Consider the following 24,478-nt stretch of genomic DNA (forward strand, 5'->3'; position numbering starts at 1 on the left):
AGAAACTTCAGAATGGGGAAGATTTTTACTTTCTGGAGACAGATGTGGCTCTCACATCTGTCCTCTCCTGGATCCCTAGCCTCCTTATCATTCTTTATTTCTTTTGCCCTTTAGAACTAAAATCCTCTAAAGGCCATATACAACAGGTTCCTCCACTTTTTCTCCTCTTACTCTTTTTAACCCCTTACAATCTGGCACTGACCTTATCATTTCACTGAAACTGCCTTTTTCAAAGTTACTAATGATCTCCATTGCCAAATAAAATGTCCTTTTTTCTTTTTCTTTTTAGTTTTTTTCAAGACAGTGGATTAAGTGACTTGTCCAAGGTCACACAGCTAGGTAATTATTATGTGTCTGAGACTAGATTTGAACACATGTCCTCCTGACTGCTGACTCTACTGTGCCACCTAGCTGCCCCAATGCCCTTTTTTTTTCAATCCTCATTTTCCTTGACCTCTCTGCAGTCTTAAGACACTGTTGATCCTTCCCTTCTCCTTAATACTCTTTCCTCTAGTTTTTCAGGCTACTCTCCTTTCCCTGGTGATGCAGCGGATAGAGTGCCAACCCTGGAATCCAGCATCAGATACATGACACTTGCTAGCTGGGGGATCCTGGACAAGTCACTTCATCCTGATTATCTCATATCCAGGACCATCTCCTGTCATCCCAATTCCTATCTGGCCACTGGACCCAGGTGTCTCTGGAGGAGAAGGTGAGGCTGGTGACTTAGCACAGCCTCCCCTCCAATTCATGGCATCACCTCCCTGATGTAATGGTCTTCAAGAATGAAGGATAAACATCTCCCCTGGTTCCCCTACCTTTCTGACCCACCCACCTCCTATTTCCTTTTGCTAGATCTTCAGCCATATTACTCTAAGAATAGTATTCCATAACTGCGAAGTCTGCCTTACTTCTCCCTCTATACAACTTCACTTGATGATCTCAATGAGCTCCCATGGATTTAATTACTGTCTCTTTTCTGATGATTCTCATATTTACCAATCCTGCCCTCATCTCTCTGTTGACCTCCGGTCTTCCATCTCCAATTGCCTTTTAGACAACTTGAATTAGATATCCAGTAGATATCTTAAACTTGATATAATCAAAAGAGAACTCATTATCTTGCCCCCTAAACCCTCCCTCACTACTGCCATTCCTATTACTATAGAGGGCAACACCATCTTCCCAGTTCATTAGTTGCATAACCTAGGAGTTATCTTGAACTCCTCACTATCTCTCCCTCCCTTCCTTACCCCCCTTCCCCATCCGTTGTTGCGAAGGCTTGTCAATGACAACTTTATACTATCTTCTCAAATCCATCCTTTTCTCTCCTCTGACACTGCCCCCATTCTCATACCAACATCACTTCATATATAGATTATTGGCAGTCTTATACCCTTACTCTCTGACACATACTCTTCTCTTCAGTGCCCCCAGTCTGGATATTCCACCAAGCTATTGCATCTCTAAGCTTGGGGAATTCTCTTTGATTGTCTGCCAAGCCTGAAATGCTCTAACTAAACTAACTAAACTAAAATCCCATATCCTTCAGAAAGCCTTCCCCAAGACCTTCTAATTCCATTGCCTCCCCTCTGTTAATTATTTCCTGTTTATACTATACATAATTTGCCATATATATATATATATATATATATATATATATATGTATATATTTGGACAACCCCATTAGATTGCATGTCCTTTGAGGGCAGGGACTGTTTTTTGCCTTTTTTGTATCCCTGGTACTTCACAGTCCCTGGAATATAGAAAGGTATTTAATAAATGTTTGTTAATTGATTGATTGAGTCACATTCACACACATATATACATGAATCTATAAAATCACATGTGTATATAGAAAACATTCACATATGTTCAGACATGTGTGAGGACACACACATACAATATATGCATGTCTATATAGCTTCTGTATATATATGCACACATATGTGAATAAACACATATGTATGTGTGTCTATAATAACAATAGGAAATGTTGACTCTGGGAGAATGTATGGGACCAGTCCTTGAGCACCAGGAAGAGACCTGTGATATAAGAAGCTATCCTGCAACCCAATGGACAGAATAGATAATGGCAGTGTGACTAGAATGGTGAAAAAGAAGATAACCCTTATGAAAGGGAAGAGAGGAAAGAGAGATACTGATTAGTAACAAAGCTTGGGGTACCATAGTCTGGGATGGGATAGTTTTGACTTGATATTAAATACAACTAAAGGAATCATAGTGACTCATAGAAATGAAATTCTTTTTAGAATGAATGAGAGGTGCAGCTAAGTGGCACAGTAGATAGAGCATCAACCCTGGAGTCAGGAAGATCTGAGTTCAAATCCAGGCTTGGACATTTAATACTTACTTAGCTGTGTAACCTTGGGTAAGTCACTTAACCCCATTGCCTTGCAAAAACCAAAGAAAAAAAAGAACGAATGAATTTGGGAAAATGGGAGTAGAACGCCTCCCTTGCCACTTAGAAATGCTCATTACCTCCTAAGGTAATGCTCCTCACAACTCGACAGGATTGTTCAACTGAAGCTAATTCAAGGGAAACTAGAAAGTCAGGCAGACCTCATGGACTGGGACATGAAAACCTGCAAGTGCCAGCAGGAAGCTAAATACTGCACATTGTCTTGCAGTCTATTCTGAATTCAGGTTTTCTCTGTCCTCCACCCTTCGGACTGTCCTAAGATTATAACATTTTCATTTACTGAACTGAACTTTGGTGCCAGCTCTTATTTCTTTCAGATCTGAATACTGCATCCTGTTTTTAAGCCATTGGCTCAGAAACCTGTATCCTTGGTAACTGAGCCTATATTCTACATGACTGATTTGATGCTCTAGCTCCTCCCTGAATGAAGATTGTAAAGGAACAACTTTCCAGCCTGCTACTCAGCTGGAGAAAGCCTACCTGGTGCTATGGGGGTCCCCCTAACCCCAAAATATAGTCAGGTTCTATCCTTGGCCACATCTCAGAGCAGAGTGAGGGAATCTGATTCTTATATTAAATAATTTTCTGTGTAACACATTAGGAAAAATTCTAATGAAATCCTGGGGAAAAACCAAGCTCATATTAAATGTGCTTTGAGCTCTTAGATGGTAGGTAAATTTCAGGTACTCTGTAATCATTTTTCCCTCTGCACACAGGCCTCTCACCTTCCTCTCAAGTATGACCCTGATAGGTATCATTTGGGGCACACACACCCACACCCACACACACACCCACACACACACACCACCTGCCCTATTAGGGGGATCTCAGGGTTAGTGAGGGAATGGGCAGAGAGCACCATCACATGATGATCTTTATTGTTCTTACAGTAAAGGAGACTAATAAAGCTGGCCTGGATGAAATCCCCATTGAGAGATTTAAGCCCAGAAGTTAGTAGCTGTGTATAGATCTTAGGATCTTTCTCATCAAATGAAAAAAAAACTGAGGAAATTCTTTAGTCTTCCAATAGTAAAAACCATCATTATAGAATGAGAAGCTGAGAATATGCCTAGGATGATATGAATGCTTCTTAGGTTTCTCCCTTGGCAGAGGCAGCGGGGTGTATTAGATATCCTGAGTTCTGTGGTCCTAGTTTTGACTTTATTTTACCTTAATATAACTGCATGGTTTTGGACCATAGACAACAGAATGATAGTAAATATGTAATGGGCTCTGGGGTGATAGTTTTTTTTTTTTTTATCATTTTCCCACAAACTTTAGCATTGTTAAAATTGAAACATTTCCCATAGCCCCCCAACCCTTCCCCTCCCAAGTAAAAAATACCTAGGATGCTCCATGTGTAGAATTCTTTCTAACTTTATGTTTCTTGTCCTCATCAGCTGACATATTTGGTTTCATTAATGTCATTTGGCTGTTGTTGAAATTGAAGCAGGGCTACACATTAAATTGAGTTGGAAGATTTCAGAGTTCCTAGAACCCAGCATTTTTATTTCCCAACATTCCATTTTTTAACTCACAGGTTCAATCTCTCTCTCTCTCTCTCTCTCTCTCTCTCTCTCTCTCTCTCTCTCTCTCTCTGTGTGTATTTGTGTGAAACCAGAGTATCTTTGGAACTCTTACCTATTCTGCTTAGTTTTTTTTTTCGTACAATTCTGTTCAAATATGTGTTAAGAGACCCAAAGCATACTGGGGATTGTATTTCTGACCTTTCAGAGAAATGCTTCTACTTTAACAAGGCTAACATTTCATAGGAAAACAATAGAAATGATCACTCTAGGATCCATTACATGTCCATGATCATTCTGTGACCTGTGATCCAAAATCATATAAAGAATGTCAGAGGGTTTCATATTCATGTAGTTACTTCACACTTGGCAGGTTAATTTTTTTGTGAGAAGCAAATTACTTCTTTCTTAGTCCTAGGAAATCCTCAAACTCATGTCAGGCAGCATACTAAATTTGACCCTCTTTCTTTAGAAACCTGTTAATTCATGAAAAGAAATGATTGGGATTCTCTTGCTGGGAAGTGTCTATTTTATACCAAGAAAATGCTGAGTTTTGGTTCCGAATTGACTTCATGCTCTTAAGAAAGGAGCATCTTTGTAATGATGGTGTTGCTCAGTCATCTCTATTGATATGATTCTTGGATAAGCCCCAGGTGTCACCTTCAACTTCTGGGCCAATTTGATGCTAGAGGTTTACAAAGCATATCTTAAAAATTATAACTAGGGGCGGCTAGGTGGCGCAGTGCATAAAGCACCGACCTTGGAGTCAGGAGTACCTGGGTTCAAATCTGGTCTCAGACACTTAAAATTACCTAGTTGTGTGGCCTTGGTCAAGCCACTTAACCCCACTGCCTTGCAAAAAACCTAAAAAACAAATATAACTAATTGTTGCTCACATGAGATTATAATCAAGACTATAATTTCCTATGCCTTTAATAGGACTTTCCTTGTCCAGTCACTATTCATGGTTATAGGATTGCTTATAGGATTGAATGCTGTAAAGGTCCTTAAAGATGATTGAATTCAACTTCCTCATTTTCCACACAGGGAAAAAGCTATTAATCAGCTTGCTCAGGGTTACATTAAGTTAGTGAGAGATAGTATGATATAGTGAAAAGAGCACTGGATGAGACCTCAAGACTCCTGGGTTTTTAAGCTGACTCTGTTTACTAGCTTTATGACAGCAAATCTTTTGATCTCATTCATTTAACCTTGCCTTTTTGTTTAATTTTCAAGTCTTCTTCTTTCTTTTAAGGAACTCTTCAGTCTTCCTGATGGTGTGGAAGGTGACTTCTGCCTTTTATTCTTCTTTAGGTCTTGTATGAGGTTCCCTGGGTAGTATGTATCAGAACTGTGGCAGAATTTGAACCCAGGACTTTTGACTTGAGAGTTGTACTCTTCCTCCTACTTGAGACATGTCCCTCTTCAAACTCAAAGGTTTTTTTACTAACTACTTTACTACTAGACACCAAGGCTCTTTTATCTCTAACTAGTTCAAATTGTTGGTTTAGTATCTTTGAAGCTTAGTAGGAAAGGAGAAGTTGCAATAATGGCTTATTAATATAGCTGGCTTTGTCTCTAAATCAACCAGCATGCCAGTTGATTCTCTAAGAGAGAACCTGAATAGAATCTGAGTTGGAATTGACTACAGAAGCCTTCTTGTTTACTTCCTGTAAAGTGTAATCAGACCTTTAAAAGAATGGGAAAGGTAGTCCAGGGAGAGGAAAATATTTTATTGCTCAGAGATTCATTTTCCGTTTCATCAAAATCTTAATGTACTAACAGATTAATTCATCTTTTCCTCATTCTTTGGCTTAGAATGTTTTAGAGTGGAAAAGCAGGCATCTCTTTAGTAACTAGAAAAGGCATCTCTCATTAGTCAATAAGGCAAAATTTATTAACTTTCTATCACTTTTGAGGCAAAGTGCTAATGGAGTTTATAATTCCAGTTGGGGAGATGAGGCCTAAACCCTGGAATACACTATAGGCATTTTGTCAGCAAAATGTAAATTCCTTAAAAGCAGGAGGCTTTTAAAAATTTTTTATCTTTGTATCCCCAGCATTTAGCCCAGGGTCTTTGCACAAAGCAAATGATAAATGATCTTTGAACTAAATCACCAGACACTACAGAAACTTTTATTCCAATGTTTGGATTATTTCCTTTGAAGTTCTTGGCTTTATTCATTTTAATTTGGGGCATGGAAATGACAATGCATTCTTGGATGCCATTCCTATTTTTAGGTATTTCTAAGGCAGATGGAGTTAAGTGGCTTGCCCAAGGCCACACAGCTAGGTAATTATTAAGTGTCTGAGGCCGGATTTGAACTCAGGTTCTCCTGACTACAGGGCGGGTGCTCTATCCACTGTGCCACCTAGCTGCCCCTTGGATGCCATACCTGAATTTGGTTATATATGTTGTTTCCTTCAGATTAGGAATTGGGTCATTCTTTGTCTTTGTTCATCTAGTGTCTAGCACAATGTTCTCCAGATATTAGGCACTTAATATATATATATATATATATATATATATATATATATATATATATATATATATTATATATATCTATATATATATATATCACTATACATGCATAGATGTATGTTGATTGGTTGATGCCTGCATAAGGGAAGCTCAGACAGATGAATCTAAGCTAGAAAAGACTTTGAATTTATGAAGCATTGTCTATGAATGTCACTGGAAAACAAAGCTAGTTCAGCAGAAGGTTCTTTATCAGAGGGTTGGCCATGAAGGGATGAATGTTTGTGGACATCATCTACTAAGGTACAGAGGGTTTATAGTGTGGATCAGTAGAGTCAGTACCTATATAGATGAAATCAGAAATTCCTCACTATGTGTGCTGTACCCGAGGAATTTTAGTCACTTTTGTTAGCATAACCTGGGTAATGATGATGCCATCTTTTCTAGCCCTGTTGGTTACTAATGTTGGTATCAGCCATTGAAGGGCCTCCAGTGATGTCAGCTTGGGTCAACTGTTGAAATGCTGGAATGAGCTTAAAGGTATCTCATTCCCCCTTACTCCTTGATACCTCCCCTCCCCTGATGTCACAATCACCCTAAACCCTAGACCTATTTCAAGACAAAGGCAGCCAAAGTGGCAATTGGATTTTAATTTAATCAAATTAAGAGAGCAGTGTGTATAGCTTCCGATATTGGGTGAAAGGGTTTTGAAAAATAGCTCCTATTTTTTAGCTTTCACCCATCAGAAGAAGGAGACTGAGAGTCATGTGAGTTGGATGTGATAAAACACCATCTCTACTGCCACTCCTGAATGTTTACTTCTTCCCATCACAGAGATAGCCTAAGCAATCTATAGTATAATTGTATTCTGCCACTGAGCTATCATGAATTCCATAATGCAGAAAGAAGCTCCAAATGCTTAATGTAGTCATTAGCTGTGCAGTCTAGTAGAAATTCATAGATATCACAGAGGGCTGGAGAGAAGCAATTTTTTTTAAACTGAGACAAATAACAGAACATCTGCAGCAGTCCTCCTGGAGACCCTTATTTTTTTCTTCCAAAGAGAGCAGCTGAGAGATTAGTGTTGGATTGAACAGACAGCCCTGAAAGGAGAGGGATTCAAAGGAAATGATCAAATAATCTTAGGGCAAAATAGTTGCATTGCTCTCATCTTCAGTTGAAGGCTAGAAGGGAAGGGGGTGCTCCATTCAAAAAAGAAAATCAGAGTCACATGCTAGAAGAAGCCTTTTAATATCCAGAGTGGGAACAGGAGCATATGAGAATGTACCATTTCAGACACAGCTTGTTTACTGCTATATATATTTAAAAGGCTTGTAAGAAAGAGGAGAATCCTATGTGGAAAAAGAAAGGGAAACTGAGTCTGAAACCAGACAATCATTTAAAAATTGCTCTTCCTGTGAACTTTAGGGTGGCTTAACATAGTGGATCCAGCATTGGAGTTGGAGTCAGAAAGTATTACTGCCTCAGACTGGCTCTATGACTCTGGGCAAGACACAACCTTCTGTGACTCAGTTTCCTCATCTGTAAAATGAGGTTAGACTCCATGATCTCCAAAGTTCCTCCCAGCTCTAAATCTATAATTCTTTGAGTGGAAGTGTGGTGCAGAGGGAAGGATGTTGGTTCACAGTGAGAAGACTTGGATTCAAATCATGCCTCTCCTGTTTTACTATTTGTGTGACCTTGTTTGAGTCATTTTTCTTCTCTGGGCCTCCATTTTCACCTCCACACAATAGGGAGGTTGGTTCAAATGACCTCCTAGGTCCTTAGATCAATTTTAATAGATGCAGATTTTATAATCAATGAATGACTTCATTAGACTTAAAACAATTAAACCTATCTAAAAATAAAATGGGTTGCTGCAGGAGGCAGAGAGATGCTTTTTACTGGAGGTCTGAGCGAAGGCTGCCTAGCTGATTGCTAGGGATCTGATAGACATCATTCCTCTTCACTTCAAGGTTAGATTAGAAGTCCTTTGAGGTCACTTTCAATTTTGTGATGTGGGGAATTTAGGAAATGGATAGGTAGACCTGAAATCCTAGGAATTCTACTTTGTGACATGTCAGGGAAGGAGGCCCCATCCAGTGGGTGCTGGGCCACAGGCAAGTGTTTCCTCTCATAAATGATTGCATCAGAAATGATTGCCTTGAACAGGCAGGAGGAAACAGGTGAAGGAGATTGAGTCATCATCATCTCCTTCTTCCTCCATGCCTTTTTGGAATAACAATTACCCACTCTCACCTTTAGGAAAGGTATGCTATAGTAGGAAGAACACTAAGGTGGTGACCAGAATACCTGGGTTCAAGCTTGGCATCTGCTACCTGTATGACCTTGGGTAAGTCTCTTTATATTGTTGGACCTAAATTGCTTGGTCTGGACTAGGTGATGTGTGAGACTCCCTCCTGCATGCTCTAAATCCTGGGGTTCTGCCTCAATGAGTGAAAGCTTTAGGGTGTTCTGGAGACCAGAGAGGTCAATCTAGACTAGAGAGAAGCCAGCGTTAAGATCTACCTCTTTCTCTGGTTGTCCTCTTTACTACTCAGTCCATTTCCCAGGGGATGGCCTTCAAAGCTTCTTTTCTTATTCAGTTTCCCTGGGTCTCTTGGCATTTAATAGGTTGACCTTATTGTCCTGGGAATGCCCCTTGGCAGCCAATGGAAATGTTTTCAAGAAGGGAAAGATTGTGCCTGTGTGTTCTTCCCTTTTCCAGAAATTAATGAATTTCTTAGGCCTTTTTCTTGTGCATTTTTGAATCACCCCAAAGACATTACCAGATTGGAAACTCTTTGAATAGCTACACAGCCTAGTTAGTTGTTATTTGCCTGTGGGATGGTGTGACAGGGAGGATAGGGAGTTAATCTTGAATGAACATAGGTCTCAGCACATGCATTCCATATCTCAATGCTGTGTGGGTAAGGCATGTAATCTTTCATTCTCATTCTGGTTTTCCAAGTGACAGGAGTGCAGCACCACACCTTTGTGCCTCCATGTTTTTCCAGGCCACTATTGTCCAAAGTCATGTCTCTGGACCTCCTAGCACATTGGAATTCTCTGTTCATTGAATCCTGTATTGCCTTGTACCATCTTTTGTGGATTTTTTTATTTTTTGAATTGTTGACTAACTTTTCCTATGTTTCTATCTTGTCTATTGGTGTAGATGATGGACTTCCTGAGGACTGAGGTATTCTTTGTATGTCTCTTAGCAGCCAGTCCAGGGGCTTTAGGCTCAATGAATATTTGTTGGGGTTTTTATTTCTGTACAAAAGAGTGAACAGCAATCGGTGGTATTCGCATTCACAGCTTGACCTTTGTGTAGGATGTGGAAGAAAGAGGCAGAAATAAGGTCCATACCCCAGGGGAGGGAGACTTCTCCATGTTATTACCCTCTCTAGTTGGGAGGGGCTATAATTAGTTCATGATGGGAATAGTCTGGACCCCAGAACAGCCATTCTTACTTTAGATGAAAAAGAAATATAAAAAGAAGCTCAATTTGAAGTTTGGTTTTAGAAGGCAGGGATCATGTCTTAATATGATCTACTTGCAGCTTAGTATTAAATGTTCCTAAGGCATAATATTGGGTTGATCTCTGTATAAAACAAGTTAAATGCAATTTTGGATCTAAGGACGTTTCTGACCCAAGGCAACAAATTGGAGAAACTGGTAACCTCATTTAGCATCAGAGGAGCTGACTTTGAACAAATCCTTTAACTTCTCTAGACCTCAGTTCCCTCAAAGGTGGCAAAGGATAGAGCATAAAAGTACTGTATTTGGATTCAGGAAAGTATGGGTTCACACCTCACCTCTGAGCTTACCAACAGTGGAAACCAGGCCAAGTCATTTAAAGTAGCTGAGCTTCAGGCAACCCCCCAGTACTTACGTGCTAAGTCATAAATTGGTTATTTTCTGGGCTGGTAAAGGGGATTCCTATAGACTAGAAATCCCATATTTGAATCCATTAACTTCCCTTTTTTATTGTTTTTTGAATTTTACAATTTCCCCCTAATCTTGCTTCCCTCCACATTAACTGCCTTTTTAAGGAACATGTAAGAAAGAGTGGGGCAGGCAGGATTTCTATATCAGACCACATCTTCACAGTCTGAAGGGATATGAGAACCTAAGGTCCAGTTAGGTAGATATCATTTACTGATTTCAAGAAAGCTCTTACCATGATTGAAAACCACGTAGAATTAAAAGGTTTTGTCAAACAGCATTTGTCCCATGTGTATATAGGCCCTATGTGAATAGAAAATTAGTCAATGGTAGCAAAGATGAGGCATGACAATTGGCCACTGTGAGTGCAAATGGAGATACTCACAAAATAATAATTAAAAAAAACCTCGAGATTTTTGGCACCTTGGGTGGATCCTCTATGAAGGAATTATGGAAGGATATAGATATGAATCAGACATCAGTAGACAATGTGGTGGGGTTGTGCTCAGCACCTGAAGTGGATAGAACTACCTGTATGAGATCCTTCTTGTTCAGTATTGGTCCCTAGAGTATTGCAGTTTTTTTTCCTTTGGGATGGCCAAAGACTGAATTTCTGCCTCAGAGTTATTCTGTAACCAGGTGAATGGCCTGTCTTTAGTGTAAATATAATTTCATAAAAGCACTGAAAATCCAGGTTTCTTTCTCTTGTCTCTGAGCTCATGAAGGCAGCTGTCCAACATAGTTGACCTGAGTCATAATGTTTTCTTAAGTCATTCCAAAGTCATTTTCTACTATCACTTTCCTCCATATTCTTTCTGTCTGGTCTGTTAGTATTTTTTTCAATGGAATAAATATATATTTGTGCTCAGAAAAGTTAGAAGAATCAGTAGATAAAACTAAAACCCATTGGGGGACAGAGAGTATAGTTAAACTGGTGACATTGTTTTCCCCTTAGCTTCTTTATTGTAACTCCAGATAAATCTGTCTTTACTGAAAAAAGTGAGCAAGTGAAAACTTACCCGAAACACTTGGGTGCTTTCTTAGGACTAATGGGGGAAGGGGGAAATTTCTTGGGAGATTAATTTCTGAGAGTTCCTGTTGTCCTTTATGGAATAGAAGGCTCATTGCCAAATATGTTATTGAGTAAAACTCAATTGAAGAATCCAGTATTTTTTAAGTATCCATATTCACCTCTGTGGAAGTTTACGATAGCAAGACAATTAGTGTCAGTATTCCCATAAATAGTAATGCTAATAGAACCTTGTTAAACATGAGAAAATTTAATAAGCATTTCAAACCTATATTCCTGGTAAAAAAATCTGATTTCTTTCTGTTGTAAGAAATGGAATATTATCTCCCTATATGTTAATTACAAATTCAGGAAGACCAATGATTAGGAAGCCAGAAAACATCAAATCCAGGTCAGGATTAACAATTCATCTTCATTTAGACCAGATAGTATTGTACAAGGAATTGTGCATCTTAATATTGTGCAAACTAATAGACAGGTCTCCAAGGAGGTTAATGATTTTCCTTATCCTTTGTTTATGGATAAATACTCCCTCTCTCTCTGTTGGGGTGGTCATTTTGAATGGATGGCCTCCACCTATAAATTTCATGCTAAATCCTAGAGAATACACTTCATGTCTAGCCTATATTTTCTGTCATTTTATTTTAACCCTAAATTTTTTTTAAGTCTCTCCTCTGATGAGAAGTTCCACTGATTTGGGCCTTTTGCTTTTCTGGCACCCAACTGTGAGAGACTTTGTGTTTGCTTATTGTTTTGGGGGTTCTGCCTCTTGTCACTCAGTATGTGAGACTTGGTTCGGTGCCCCCATCTTGATTTTTGTTTTGTTTTGATTTTTTGTGGTCCTTTTTTAGAAGGAGACCATAGAGATGGGATTTCTTTACACAGAATTTGTGAAGCTGCCTCCTATCCCCCTTCATATAAGGTAAACAGTGCCTTTAATTCACACCAATCTAAGGGGTGAGGCGCTCCCAGGATCCCTGCCCTTTCTCCCACAGACATATGGTGGCTTATGCAGAGTGAGATTTTTTAAAAAAATTCTTATTGCTCTCTTAAAAATCTGTTTCTACCTGGGTTGTTTTTGTGTTTTCTCTGTACCTTGATTGGTCTATTTTATTTTCTCTGTCCTGATTGGCCAAATCTGTTCCACTTTCTGTTTTCCCTCCCCTATTAGGGAAATGACCAATCAACTGTTTGGTTTTCATTTATTTATTTATTTCTTTGCTTTCTTTTTAGAAGAAGAGCATAGACATAGAATTTCTTTATATAGAATTTGTGAAGCTACCATTAGCCTCCTTTTTTCAAGCTAGAAAATGGGGGGGAAATAATAATTTTTCTTTCAAAATTTGCAATCCTGCTTTGCCCTGAAATATTGTTTCAGAAATTAAAGTTTTGAAAGAGAAAAGTCTGTCCCCCCCCCATTTCTAGCTTTAATGACACATTTGTTTCTTTAAACTTGTTCTTATAGTCTGGTTGCCCAACTTCTCTTAGGTCATTCAGGTTGAAGAATGTCCTCCTCTCTCCTTCACCTCTATCTCTCTCTAAATCTAAATGCAGTTTGTTTTAAGAAAATGGGACTAAAAATAATAGAGAGGTATTTGGGTTTTTGATTGGGTATATTAAAAATTATATTAGTTAAATAAATAGAAAATATACTATTGAATTGAAAGCTATATTGTGGAAATTTGGAATGTTTGTAAATCATTTTTCCTATTTCTGTATTTTAAATCTCAGAAATGTCATCTTCTCCACATGGGACAGGAAGTGACATGAAAATGTTGTATTGCTACTTTTGTGAGTAATTTATCAGAATTTGATTATAATTTGAATAGATTATAAAAGTTTTTGTAATTTGATTTAAAGGTAAATTTAAAACACACACACATATAATATATTACATGTATCATATATATGTAAGTATATGAATACATATAATATATATATATATATATATATACACACACATACATGTAAACTGTACATCAAAAGATATGCTATGGAATCCTTCTGGAAGTATTGAACCCAGATTTGAAATAATTAAAGTGTGCTCATATTTGTGGTAAATTAAAATCCTCACATCATAAAAATAAGCATAGCATGGAGCTGAGGATTTCTTAAAGGAGTAATCAAATCTTTGGTTTTTCAGAATAAAAGATGGAAATTGTAAAATCCTATTATGATGTTAACTGTTTGAAAAACGTAATTTAGTATGCTAAATTATTAATCTAATACTTTATTTGATAACATTTTGGAAAAATAAGATCCATGGGCAACTGAATTCATTTCTAGCTTCAGTCTAAATAAAAAGAAAGTTCTAAAATGTGAACTTTTTTATTTTGTTAGGGTTTCATATTTAAATGTTTAAAGGACTCATTTAAAATGAATAAGCAGTAGCAGACTATCATCAAATTTAGGATATCATCATTTTTAAGATTTCAGGGCCTTGCTCCATGCTAGAAGATTTTAACAGTATAGTGACTTTGGCTTCAGCTAGAAACTGCAAGGATAAACTTTCTCTTTAGAAATCCCTTGGTAGGGGCAGCTAGGTGGTGCAGTGGATAGAACACTGGCTTTGGAGGACCTGAGTTCAAATTCGGCCTCAGACACTTAATAGTTACCTAGCTGTGTGATCTTGGTTAAGTCACTTAACCCCATTGCCTTGCAAAAAAAGAGAAAGAAATCAGTGAACTGGACTTAAACTAGGAGAAAGGGTTTCTGAAGGAAGCTTTTTGGAACTGGTGGTACCATGTTAGCAGGAAGGCTATTTTCCTGGGACCAAAAAGGTAGTTGCAGTTCTCCATGTGCATATAAAGAAGAGAGGAAAATATACATTAGAAATTAAATTTGTTTATAAATCCAGACTTTGGTTTGCTTTAGGCCAAATTTTAGTCCTGAAGAGAAAAAGAACAGGGCTACCTACTTTAAGGATTTAATTTAAGAAATGAATTAAGTTATAAGATCTCTTTTAATTAGATAACTACATAAACACACACACACACACACTCTCTCTCTCTCTGTCTCTGTCTGTCTGTCTGTCTGTCTGTCTCTCTCTCTCTCTCTCTCTCTCACACACACACACACACACACACACACACATCTTCTCTTCCAGATAACAGTTTGATCTTTGATCTTAGTAAAAGGAATATCATTACCTAGTTTCAGAAACAGGCACTATTCTTTCATCTGTTTCTATATGAAAGAGAAACAGCTAGGTAACTATTAGTTATGATGTATCAAATACTTGATTATTAACTGAGGTACAAAGAAAAATGTGTAATTTTCAAAAAGGATTTGTTTTTTGGGTTTTTTTTTAGGTTTTCACAAGGCAATGGGGTTAAGTGGCTTGCCCAAGGCCACATAGCTAGGTAATTATTAAGTGTCTGAGACCGGATTTGAACCCAGGTACTCCTGACTCCAGGGCCAGTGCTTTATCCACTGCGCCACCTAGCTGCCCCTGGGTTGTTTTTTTAAAAAAGCATATAGTTATAAATCCTTACCAAGAATTTTTTGTTACATCTTTGTAAAAAAATTGGGGTGTGCTTCATAAGTCTATTTTTATCAAAAAGATATGTTTGTTAAAAATACTTTACATCAGTTTGAATTTGATAAATTTAAATTTTAAAGATTTGTTTTTGCTTTAAGGTTAAATAAGAACAAGATACTTTTGTTTCCTGACTAGTGTAAGATAAGTTTGGTATGTGATTTTAACTTTTCAGTCTCAAAGATAATTCAGCAAAATACTTTGCTAACAGTTATTTCATCCAACATATTTTTAATTAATGAAATTTTGGAGACCTGGTAGATATTTTCATTTTTGATATCTTGATATAGATTTTTGTTCTGGAGATACATATTTTGAGACCTAATGATAAGACCTACCCTCATGTTAGTAGAGATCTTTTAGCAAAGCTGATAAATCCTATCAATTTGGAAGAGGGCCTCAGCTGAAGTTAATTGTTGATAACGTTCCTTTTGTTGTCGGTGAATGTGACTCAAAACAATTTGGAAATTCCCTTTTCATTCAAAGTGCTGTAATGAAGTGAGACTGAATATTTCTGTGGAGTTTCATTTTCTTAAGTCTTGTCTATCTGATTAGCTATGTCCTTGCTTATAGTTCTCATAAGAAAATTTTCTATTTTTTTCAAGGTAGTAAATGTGGAAATTTTTCCATTTGCCATATTGAGATATTCTTGTCATCAGATAAAGTATCTAAATTATTGTCAGTAGAAAGGATTTTTTTAATCTGAATTCATTGCCATTCCATGGCATAAGTAAGAATTATATTAATGTGCTGAACTTATATGTATAAAATTCAGTTCCTGAAGAATGTCTTTTTCTTTTTGAAAATGATTTGAGGGGCGGCTAAGTGGCACAGTGCTGGAGATACAAAGGAAGACTAAAAAACTCCCCACCATCACTCCCTCGTGGCCACAGGTTACTTCTTTTTTTAAGGTTTTTTTTTTTTTTTTTTGCAAGGCAATGGGGTTAAGTGGCTTGCCCAAGGCCACAGAGCTTGGTAATTATTAAGTGTCTGAGGTCGGATTTGAACTAAGGTACTCCTGACTCCAGGACTGGTGCTCTATCCACTACTACCACCTAGGCACCCTTACTTATTTCTTATATGTCTAACATTAGTCATTTTATGTCTTATGTCATCTTTGCCAATATGAGTATGAGTAAAACTTCTATTATTTAAATTTACATTTCTCTTACTTTTTTTTGCAAGGCAAGGGGATTAAGTGATTTGCCCAAGGTCATACAGTTGAGTAAGCATTAAATTCCTGAGGTCGGATTTGGACCAAGGTCCTCCTGACTCCCAGACCAATGCTCTATCTTGGGGCATCACCTAGATGTCCCAAGCACTCATTATTTAGGATTATATTATTTACCTTCCATTTAAGTTTGACTCCCTTTATTGTAATTGTACTGTATTTGAATTGTGCTTAATATATTTGCATTTATTTGAGTTCTTTCCATCATAACACATAGTTTTTGTGGTGCTGCCATGTAAAATTAAGAAATAAGTTTGCTTCTTTTGATTTGTATGTAGTTAACACCAGAGGTCTAGCATATCTCATTTTCTAAAATTGTGTTCTAATCCTTAACAGTGTGGTATAATAGAATGAATGTTGGGTTTGGTGTCAGAAGATCTGGGTTTGAATCCTGACTATGCTATTTATTATTTATGAATATCAAGCAAGTCACTTAACCCCTTTAGGCTTCAGGTTTCTTTAATTACAAAATGGAAGTGAAGAGGGTGGACTAAATAACCTTGATGGTCCTTTACTGCTCTATATCTTTAATACGGTGATAGATATATCTAGCTCTGAAAGGGGTCCATTGAGGTCTCTGACAATTATTGTTTTGTTAGCAATTTTTCTTTGTAATTCAATTTATTTTTCATTTATACACTTAGATACTAAGGCACAAATTGAATAAAATATGCATTGATATTATTTGATTATCTATTGTGTTTTTAAGCATAATGTCTCTTTGCCTATCTCTTTTAGCCATGTCCATTTTTACTTGCGCCTTATCTGAGGTCATGATTTTCAGCTGACACATAATTGGTTCCATTCCATCTCCCCATTTTAGCTCTGTATGAATCTTTAGTTATATTTATTATAAACAATTTACAGTTGGATTTTCCTTTCTGATCCAGTTACTCTATTTTGAATATCCATATTCATGATTGTAATTTTGCATAAAAACTGAACCAGTGATTTCATTCATAATGAAATCACATTCCATGTGAGGAGATTCTCTACAAATGTTGATCAGCATCTTCTCTGCAACTTTTAGTCATAGCTGCCTAGGGCATGGAGAGGTTACATGACTTGCCCAGAGTCTCAAGTCAGTATGCGCTAGAAATGGGCCTTAGATGCAGGCCTTCCTGGTTTTGAGCTTGATTCTCTAACCCATATGCCAACCTACTTTTCTTGGTTATGATTACTGGGTTTCTTTTTCTCTCTCTCATATTCCTATTATAATACATATTTATTCTTTTCCTTATCTCCTTCCTTACAAATTAAATCAATACCCATTATCTAGTTGGAACTGTTTCAACCCAATTTTCTTCCTTCCCCTTCTTCACCCAGCTTAGACCTAGACCACTAGGTCTTTTTCTGTCCTCTTCTCTCTCCTTTTCTTCATTTCCATCTGTTCTTTCAATTTTTAATCCCTTCTACCTAATTAAAGCCATGTAATTGAAATTTTGTTTTGCTTGTCACACCACCCCAACTTTACTTTTTTTCTTTAAACTCCTAGATCTGTCAGACAAATATCAAGCCATCCTTCTTCTGTTTTCTATGTGTCAAGATAATTTTTTAACCCAAGTGTAAGATTTTAAATTTATCCCAATTTCATTTCATTTGATTCAGGCCAATGTTCTCACCTGTCAAGAGGTTTTGATCCTGACTCTGTTAATTAATGTGTTGGCTGTTCCTCCCAGTTGTGTATTGTGGGAAAATTTGATAAGGGGGGCATCTGTTCCTTTATTCAAATCAATGATTATAAATTTTTAGTTTAAAGAGATGAATTTCTGAAAAGGGGGGACTTAGGGGAGAGACTTTTGCTCTCTTCAGATATTTGAATGCGGAAGAGAAATTTTGTTGGTTATGTGTTGTTTCTGATTGATATCTTGGGAATGAATATTATAGGGAGGCACTTTTGACTCAGTAGAAAAAGAGCTAGAATTATCTGACAGGGAAATAGGTTACTTGCTGAGATAATTGGCTCCCCACCACTGAAATTATTCATTCAGAGGCTTGATGGTGTTCTCTGGAGGAAGTGATTCTTTCTGCATTAGTTGGGAGGGTATGATCTCAAAGGTCAACTCCATATCTTATTTGAATGTCCTCTATTCTTAAGTGAAGGAGAGGTATCATGAATAGTGCAGGAAAAATTGCATTGGATTTTTAAGTGAGAGATCCTCAATTTGAATCCTGGCTGTCATTTAGTGCATATAAAAGTTTGAGTAATACAGTTTCCTCATCTGTAGAACAAAGATGTTATATCGCATGAGCTCTATGGTCCCTTTCTGCTTTATATCTAATGACTATATGAATATATCATAAGCAAACAGTAATTGTTCCAATTTCTATCATCATTTTAGGTTTTATAAAAAGCTTTCTTAACAACAACCCTGTGATGTAAGTTTTATTATTATTATTTTAGATCCTCTTTTGGCAGTGAAGAAGTTGAGAGTTTTAAAGGTCAATAAGACTTGGAAACTGGGACTCGAATCCAGGTCCTCTGACTCCCAAATGTACAGGACAATTTTCTAGTATTTTGGCAACAACCAGCAAGTCCAGGGGTGTTCTAGTGTCTTCTTCCAGGAAAGTCCTATTACTGTGGGCTAAATTAATAGTATCCCCCCTGGTAACCTCTTTAAGATCTCTTGGTATTGATGGGATGGCTCTGAGAATGCTGGCAAAACAATGAAATTGGAATGACCTTCTTGACTCTCTCAAGACTAGAATCCTTCATCTTAGTTGGATCTGCCCAATGTTGTCAGTTATTTATTGGTCTCCTTTGGAGCTATTATGTAGAATTTACTGTCTTCTACATATTTTACTACATTAAGAAGAACTAGAAATACATATTTTCATATCTCATATGGCAAGAATATTTTTGTTGATACACTTTGTCCTCTTTTCCTTGGAAAATCTCATCCACTGTACTATTTGGCTATCTAAAGCTCTTGTGTGTATTTCCACCACCATCTGTTATAACATAAATGATTTGTAATATTTTCTGGTGTTGTAGCTTTCTGTGGGGAGGAAAAGTGAGAGAACCATGGCATCCTTTGTAAGCCCAACATTCTAAAAAACTTATTTTGCTAAGCAATTAAAGATTTGCTATTTGCTGCTTTGGAGACATGTATGAGAGAGATGGTGGAAAAACACAACTCTGAAGAAAACCCTTGACTTCCTCTTAATCTGCACTAGGAGAATTCTCTTCAGGCAGAAGAGTTCCAACCTGATATTAATCTTGAGGGGTCTCAGAGGAAGGCCAATACACATGATGTCCTAGCTTTTAAGCCTGGGGATCTGATGTTCACTTTTTGCCACTGACGTAATCATCAATTCATAATTTCCTGACTTTTGAGAAAATTCCATCTCCTCACTGGGTTGCCTCAGTCCCCTCTTCTGTGCAAATGAAAGGGATGAACAAGATCTCAAAGGTTACTTCTGGCTCTGACATTATGTGGTTCTATGAATTTAGTATTTGTATTATCTGATACATATTGTCAGCATTCTGACTTCGTAGATTTGGAGTCTATTATTGCAACCAAATTGCATGCTACGCAAAGTTGTGAGAACTGATCAGATGTTAACGGAGTTGGATTGTATTGTAGGATACAGAGATAGCAAATGAAAGAGGAGGAAAGTGTGAAAGAGGGATATAATGCTATCACGTTTTTAGGTAGAGGATGGGAATAGGAAAGTGGGTTTTTTAAATAGTCGTTCATTAACTTCTATAAAATCCCTACCCCCAACTTGGGACTTGAATACTGAATCTTCTATACCTGCTGTACTTGGTCTATGTGAATCACAAGACCAAAGTTATGAATTTCACATCTGAGTTAATGTGAAAAATATTTATAATGCTTAAAATGTTTGCTGGGTGCTTTGCAACCATCCTTTTATTAGATCCTCACAATAATTTGGTGAGGTGCTATCTTCATTTTTTCTAAGGAGGAAATAGAAGCAGACAGTGGTTTGCAGGGTCACATAGCTAGTAAGCATCAGAGACCAGATTTGAATCTAGGGCTTCCTAGGTCAAACTCCTCTAGTTTATCTATAGAACCTGCTGCCACTTAGCTATGTTTTCTGTCATTCCTCTATCCTGAGAGGGACTTGGATTGAGAGAGAGTGTGAATTGTCAAAGCCTATTGTCCCTACTCAAATAAATGACTTCAACAGTGGGCCAATTTCTTGACATTTTAAGGGCAGTGATTTTTCCTATGAATTCTTGAATTCCACCAAGTGGACAAAAGTGTGAATGGTGTCTTCTAATCGGCTGCCACTCGGCCTTCCTGTAGTAGTGATTAGTTTAGATTAGGTTTAAGAATTTCAAGTCACTAACTTGCCTTGTTTTTACACTAGTGACTCTACTAATTGGTCAAAAGTCTATACTGTCAAAAAAAAATGTCTGTACTGTCAAGCTGACAGGGACCTTGGATATCACCTCTCCCAATACTCTCATTTTACAGAGGAGGAAACTAAGGTCCAAAAAACGACTGGCCCAGGATCACATAGCAAGTTAGTGACCAAATCCGAACCAGAATTCAGATTTCTTGGTTTCCAGTTGTACGTTCTTTCCACTTAATACAAGATTTGGAGGGAAGGGAGGGTGATAATGAGGCCAGCAGAGAGAAAGAAGGAACTGCCAGAGTGGTTTCACCACTCCCCATTCCATCCAGCCTATTAGCTAACTTGTTAAAAGGAAATATGGTAGGGTCAGAAGTAGAGGAAATGGAATGAGAACCAAAGGAAGTGTTACAGCAGCAGAATTATGTGTTATGTAGCTGTGGTGGAAAAGAATATTATCCGGGGCGACAAGTAAAAACTGGACAAAAATTGAAATGATGAAGTCAGTTTCTTCATTCCCTTCTGAAGATGTCTTCATTTACAAGCTCAGACTTTGAAGATGATTGTACAGTGCCAAAATGATCTCTGGGGCCATCTTACTCTTTCTGTGAGTAAGAAAATAGTACTGATTGACATAGGGACATAGACTTAAGCTGGAAGGGAGGTAATCTAGTCCAGTTCCCTTGTTTTTCAAAAGAGGAAACTGAGACCCACATAAGTGAAGAGTCCAGTCCATGATAATAAGTAGCAAAGCTAAGATGTGAATCCAGGACTTCTGCCAACATATCTAGCTCCCTTTCTGTCACAGCCAATGGCTCTGAATGCAATTAAATTAATATCAACTAATTATTCACAATCAAAAGATGGTTTTATGCTTATCTGGTGGTGACAGGAATCAGATACTTTTTCACAGTTGAAGAAAGTTATTCCTTTCGTCACTGGGCAGAATTTTCAGGAAGAATAGGGATCTATACCTTGCTTCTTTGACCCATAAAAGTAGGTCATTCTACTTGTTGAGATAGGAAGAAGGATGGTTCAGGGCTGAAAGATAATATCATTTTTGAAATAATACCCTGTTAATGCAAGGTCAGACCAAGGATTTCAATCCCTTTGCCATGTTTTCTATAGCATGGCCCCAGATGACTGCTTATACCCCCTTTACCTTGTTCTTCTCCATAAGTGATCTACCTGTCACATCAAGTACTTCATTGAAAGCAGTGGAAATTGAGAAGCATTCATGTTTTCATGACTGCTTTGCCACATTAACACATCTTCCCTTTTCAAAAGATGATAGTGCCAATCACTGTGATGGGCTGAAAGACACCATTCATTGTTAATTAATTATTACCTGTCAACTCAAAGACTTTGTTGAACTAAGAACATTCAGTCAGGTTGGAGATTTCCTCCTTTTAAAAAAAATCAACAATGTCGTTTAGAGGATGCTAGACACCCTTAATTATCAAAGCGTGTGACATCTTTTCATCCCTTCTTCTGCAAGTATTTCTACTGATAATTAATATTATAATTGAATGAATACACTAGAGGTGCTTAGGGTGTGCTGTTTTTTCTCTTTTTAAGTGTTTGTTGAACAAGTGAATGAATGAGTAATGTCAGGGTAGAGGAAGGAGCAGATGCTCTTTGTCCTCAAGCTGTGTGATCATTTGAGAAATGATTTTGAAAAGTAACCAACCTGAAAAGAATCCTGCTGTTCTTTGGGTTCACTACAAGCTGCCAAAAAGTGGTGTGACCTCCTAAAATGGGGTCCAGTGGTTCACATCTCAATATTTATCATAGTTTTGGCTCACATGAGACTTGTTGAAAATTTTCTTGAAAATTGTGTTCCCCTTTTGACCAGTAAAAGCTCTTGAGAATGGTATACTTTATGTAGGTGGTCTTCATTTTATATAACCACAGTGGTCCTGAAAAGTCATGTGTGATCTTCATGTTTGTAAATTAAGTTGTATTGGGTTGAAGAATTTGCTTCATTAGAGAAACCCTATGGTGAGTAGAATCACAGAAAAGATGGGAAAGAGTCATGGAGGCATCTAATCTTTATTTTTAATTTTACATTTTGTATGGTAACCAGTAAAGTAGTAGGGATCTCTGGAATTGAATCCTAGGCCAGAGTTCTGTAGAATGGGCAAGGCAGGTATGATCATGAAAGTAAATCTATTTACTAGTCTGTAAGTTTGCAGAACCCTCTATCCCCTCTTGCCCCCTCCTGGTGAACTGCTAGAAGGGTAATGGAAAACCAACCTGGAACTGACTTTGTGGCCATTTTTAATTGGATGTTATCATTATAAAAGCATGGTTATATAAACTTGCTTAAGGTGGTGATGAGAGGATTTTGATTTTTTTTTCTTTTAACCCTTTCTTAATCAAAGTTCCTTATGGTCTATCTCTAAGCTACCTTTCTGGACCTATCTTCCTTTACTCCTGCATGACCCTGTGTTCCAGCTTAAACTAGAATTCTCACTTCGCCCCCTCCACATCCTTTGGGGCTGTCTTTATATCTGTACTCATGGTATTCTTTGTACCCAAACTATTCCTAGCTTGAGATGAGAAGTAAAGAAGCAGAAGTTCCAATCTCAGCTCTGACATGAACTGGCTGTATCACCTGGGCACATTCCTTCTGTCTGGACCTTCGTTTCCTCATTTGTAAAATAACATTGGACTAGATCAGAAGACCCCAGCTCATAGTTCATGGATACCATGATTCGGAATGGATGGAGGTGTTGTGGATCGCAGAATATGTGTGCTAAATGTTGTTATATTGTTCTTCCTTTAGCTCTAGTGGTATGGGCAGGGACAGTTTCTCATTATTCTCTAAAAATGTAAGTCTTGGTAGTAGACATATAGTAGGCACTTGATAAATGCTTGTTGAATTGAATCAAGACATTGGTTGCTTTATGTAATCCAGTTCATGTGTTCCTAAAAATATTTTGTAAATGGCATTTACAGAAATTGAATTCTATAGAATGGAGAAGTTGTTCTTTGGAGAAACCTTTTGGTGAATCCTTTAAACTGGCTACTTAGTTCTGGTTTGTAAGTTTGGAATTTAGGTTACTGGGGGGATATTCCCAGCAAGGCTCATCTTTCTAGTTGGATGATCTAATGGATTGTTTTGATATTGTATGGATTTTGCATTAAGACTGAAGTCATGTAGGGATAGCTAGGTGGTACAGTGGATAGAGCACCAGCTCTAGAGTCAGGAGGACCTGAGTTCAAATCCAGCCTCAACCACTTAATATTAGCTTGTGCCTTGTGGTTCAGTCAAACTGGACTCTTTGCTGTTTCTAATATACACTTTCATAGCTTATCTCTATCTTTAACCACTTGGTCCTCTACCTGAAATGGCCTCCTACCTCACCTTCATCTCTTAAAAGCCATCATTCCCATATAAACTCTTCCAAAATGTCATGATACATTTTCTAAATGACATCTCTACTGCCTCTCTGCTCTCCATGCTGCTTCTGTCTCTCCTTCCCCCCAAATTACCTTGTTTTTATTTTCTATGTATTTTGTGTATGTTTATGTTTTCTTCTTTGATGGAATGTGAATTGCTTGGAGGCAGGGATTGTTTTGCTTCTCTATCTCTGTCCTTAGCACCTGGAACTTTGTGGGCACTTGGGAAATGCTGATTGATTGAGCAGAGTTGGTGTCCTCACTGTGATCTTATGGTTTTCATTGTTATGTCCGTATTTGGATGAAAGTTCATGTCTGGAGTTCTCTGACATGCCATCATGGAACAAAGTCAATCCTGGGTCTCACTTGTCCCGAGGAACAATTTAGCTAAATTTAGAGAAGCTCATTACCAGATTGGGGAAATAAGGAATTGTTTTCCTTCATAATGTAAATGTCACTTTTTTGTGATTGCTACTTTTGGTATCATTATTATTATTCAGGTCCATGCACATAACCTTGAGCTATTCCAAATAATTTTGCAAGAGAAATCAGGCC

This window comes from Macrotis lagotis, chromosome X, assembly GCF_037893015.1.
Source record: "Macrotis lagotis isolate mMagLag1 chromosome X, bilby.v1.9.chrom.fasta, whole genome shotgun sequence".
In the NCBI taxonomy this organism is placed as follows: Eukaryota; Metazoa; Chordata; class Mammalia; order Peramelemorphia; family Peramelidae; genus Macrotis; species Macrotis lagotis.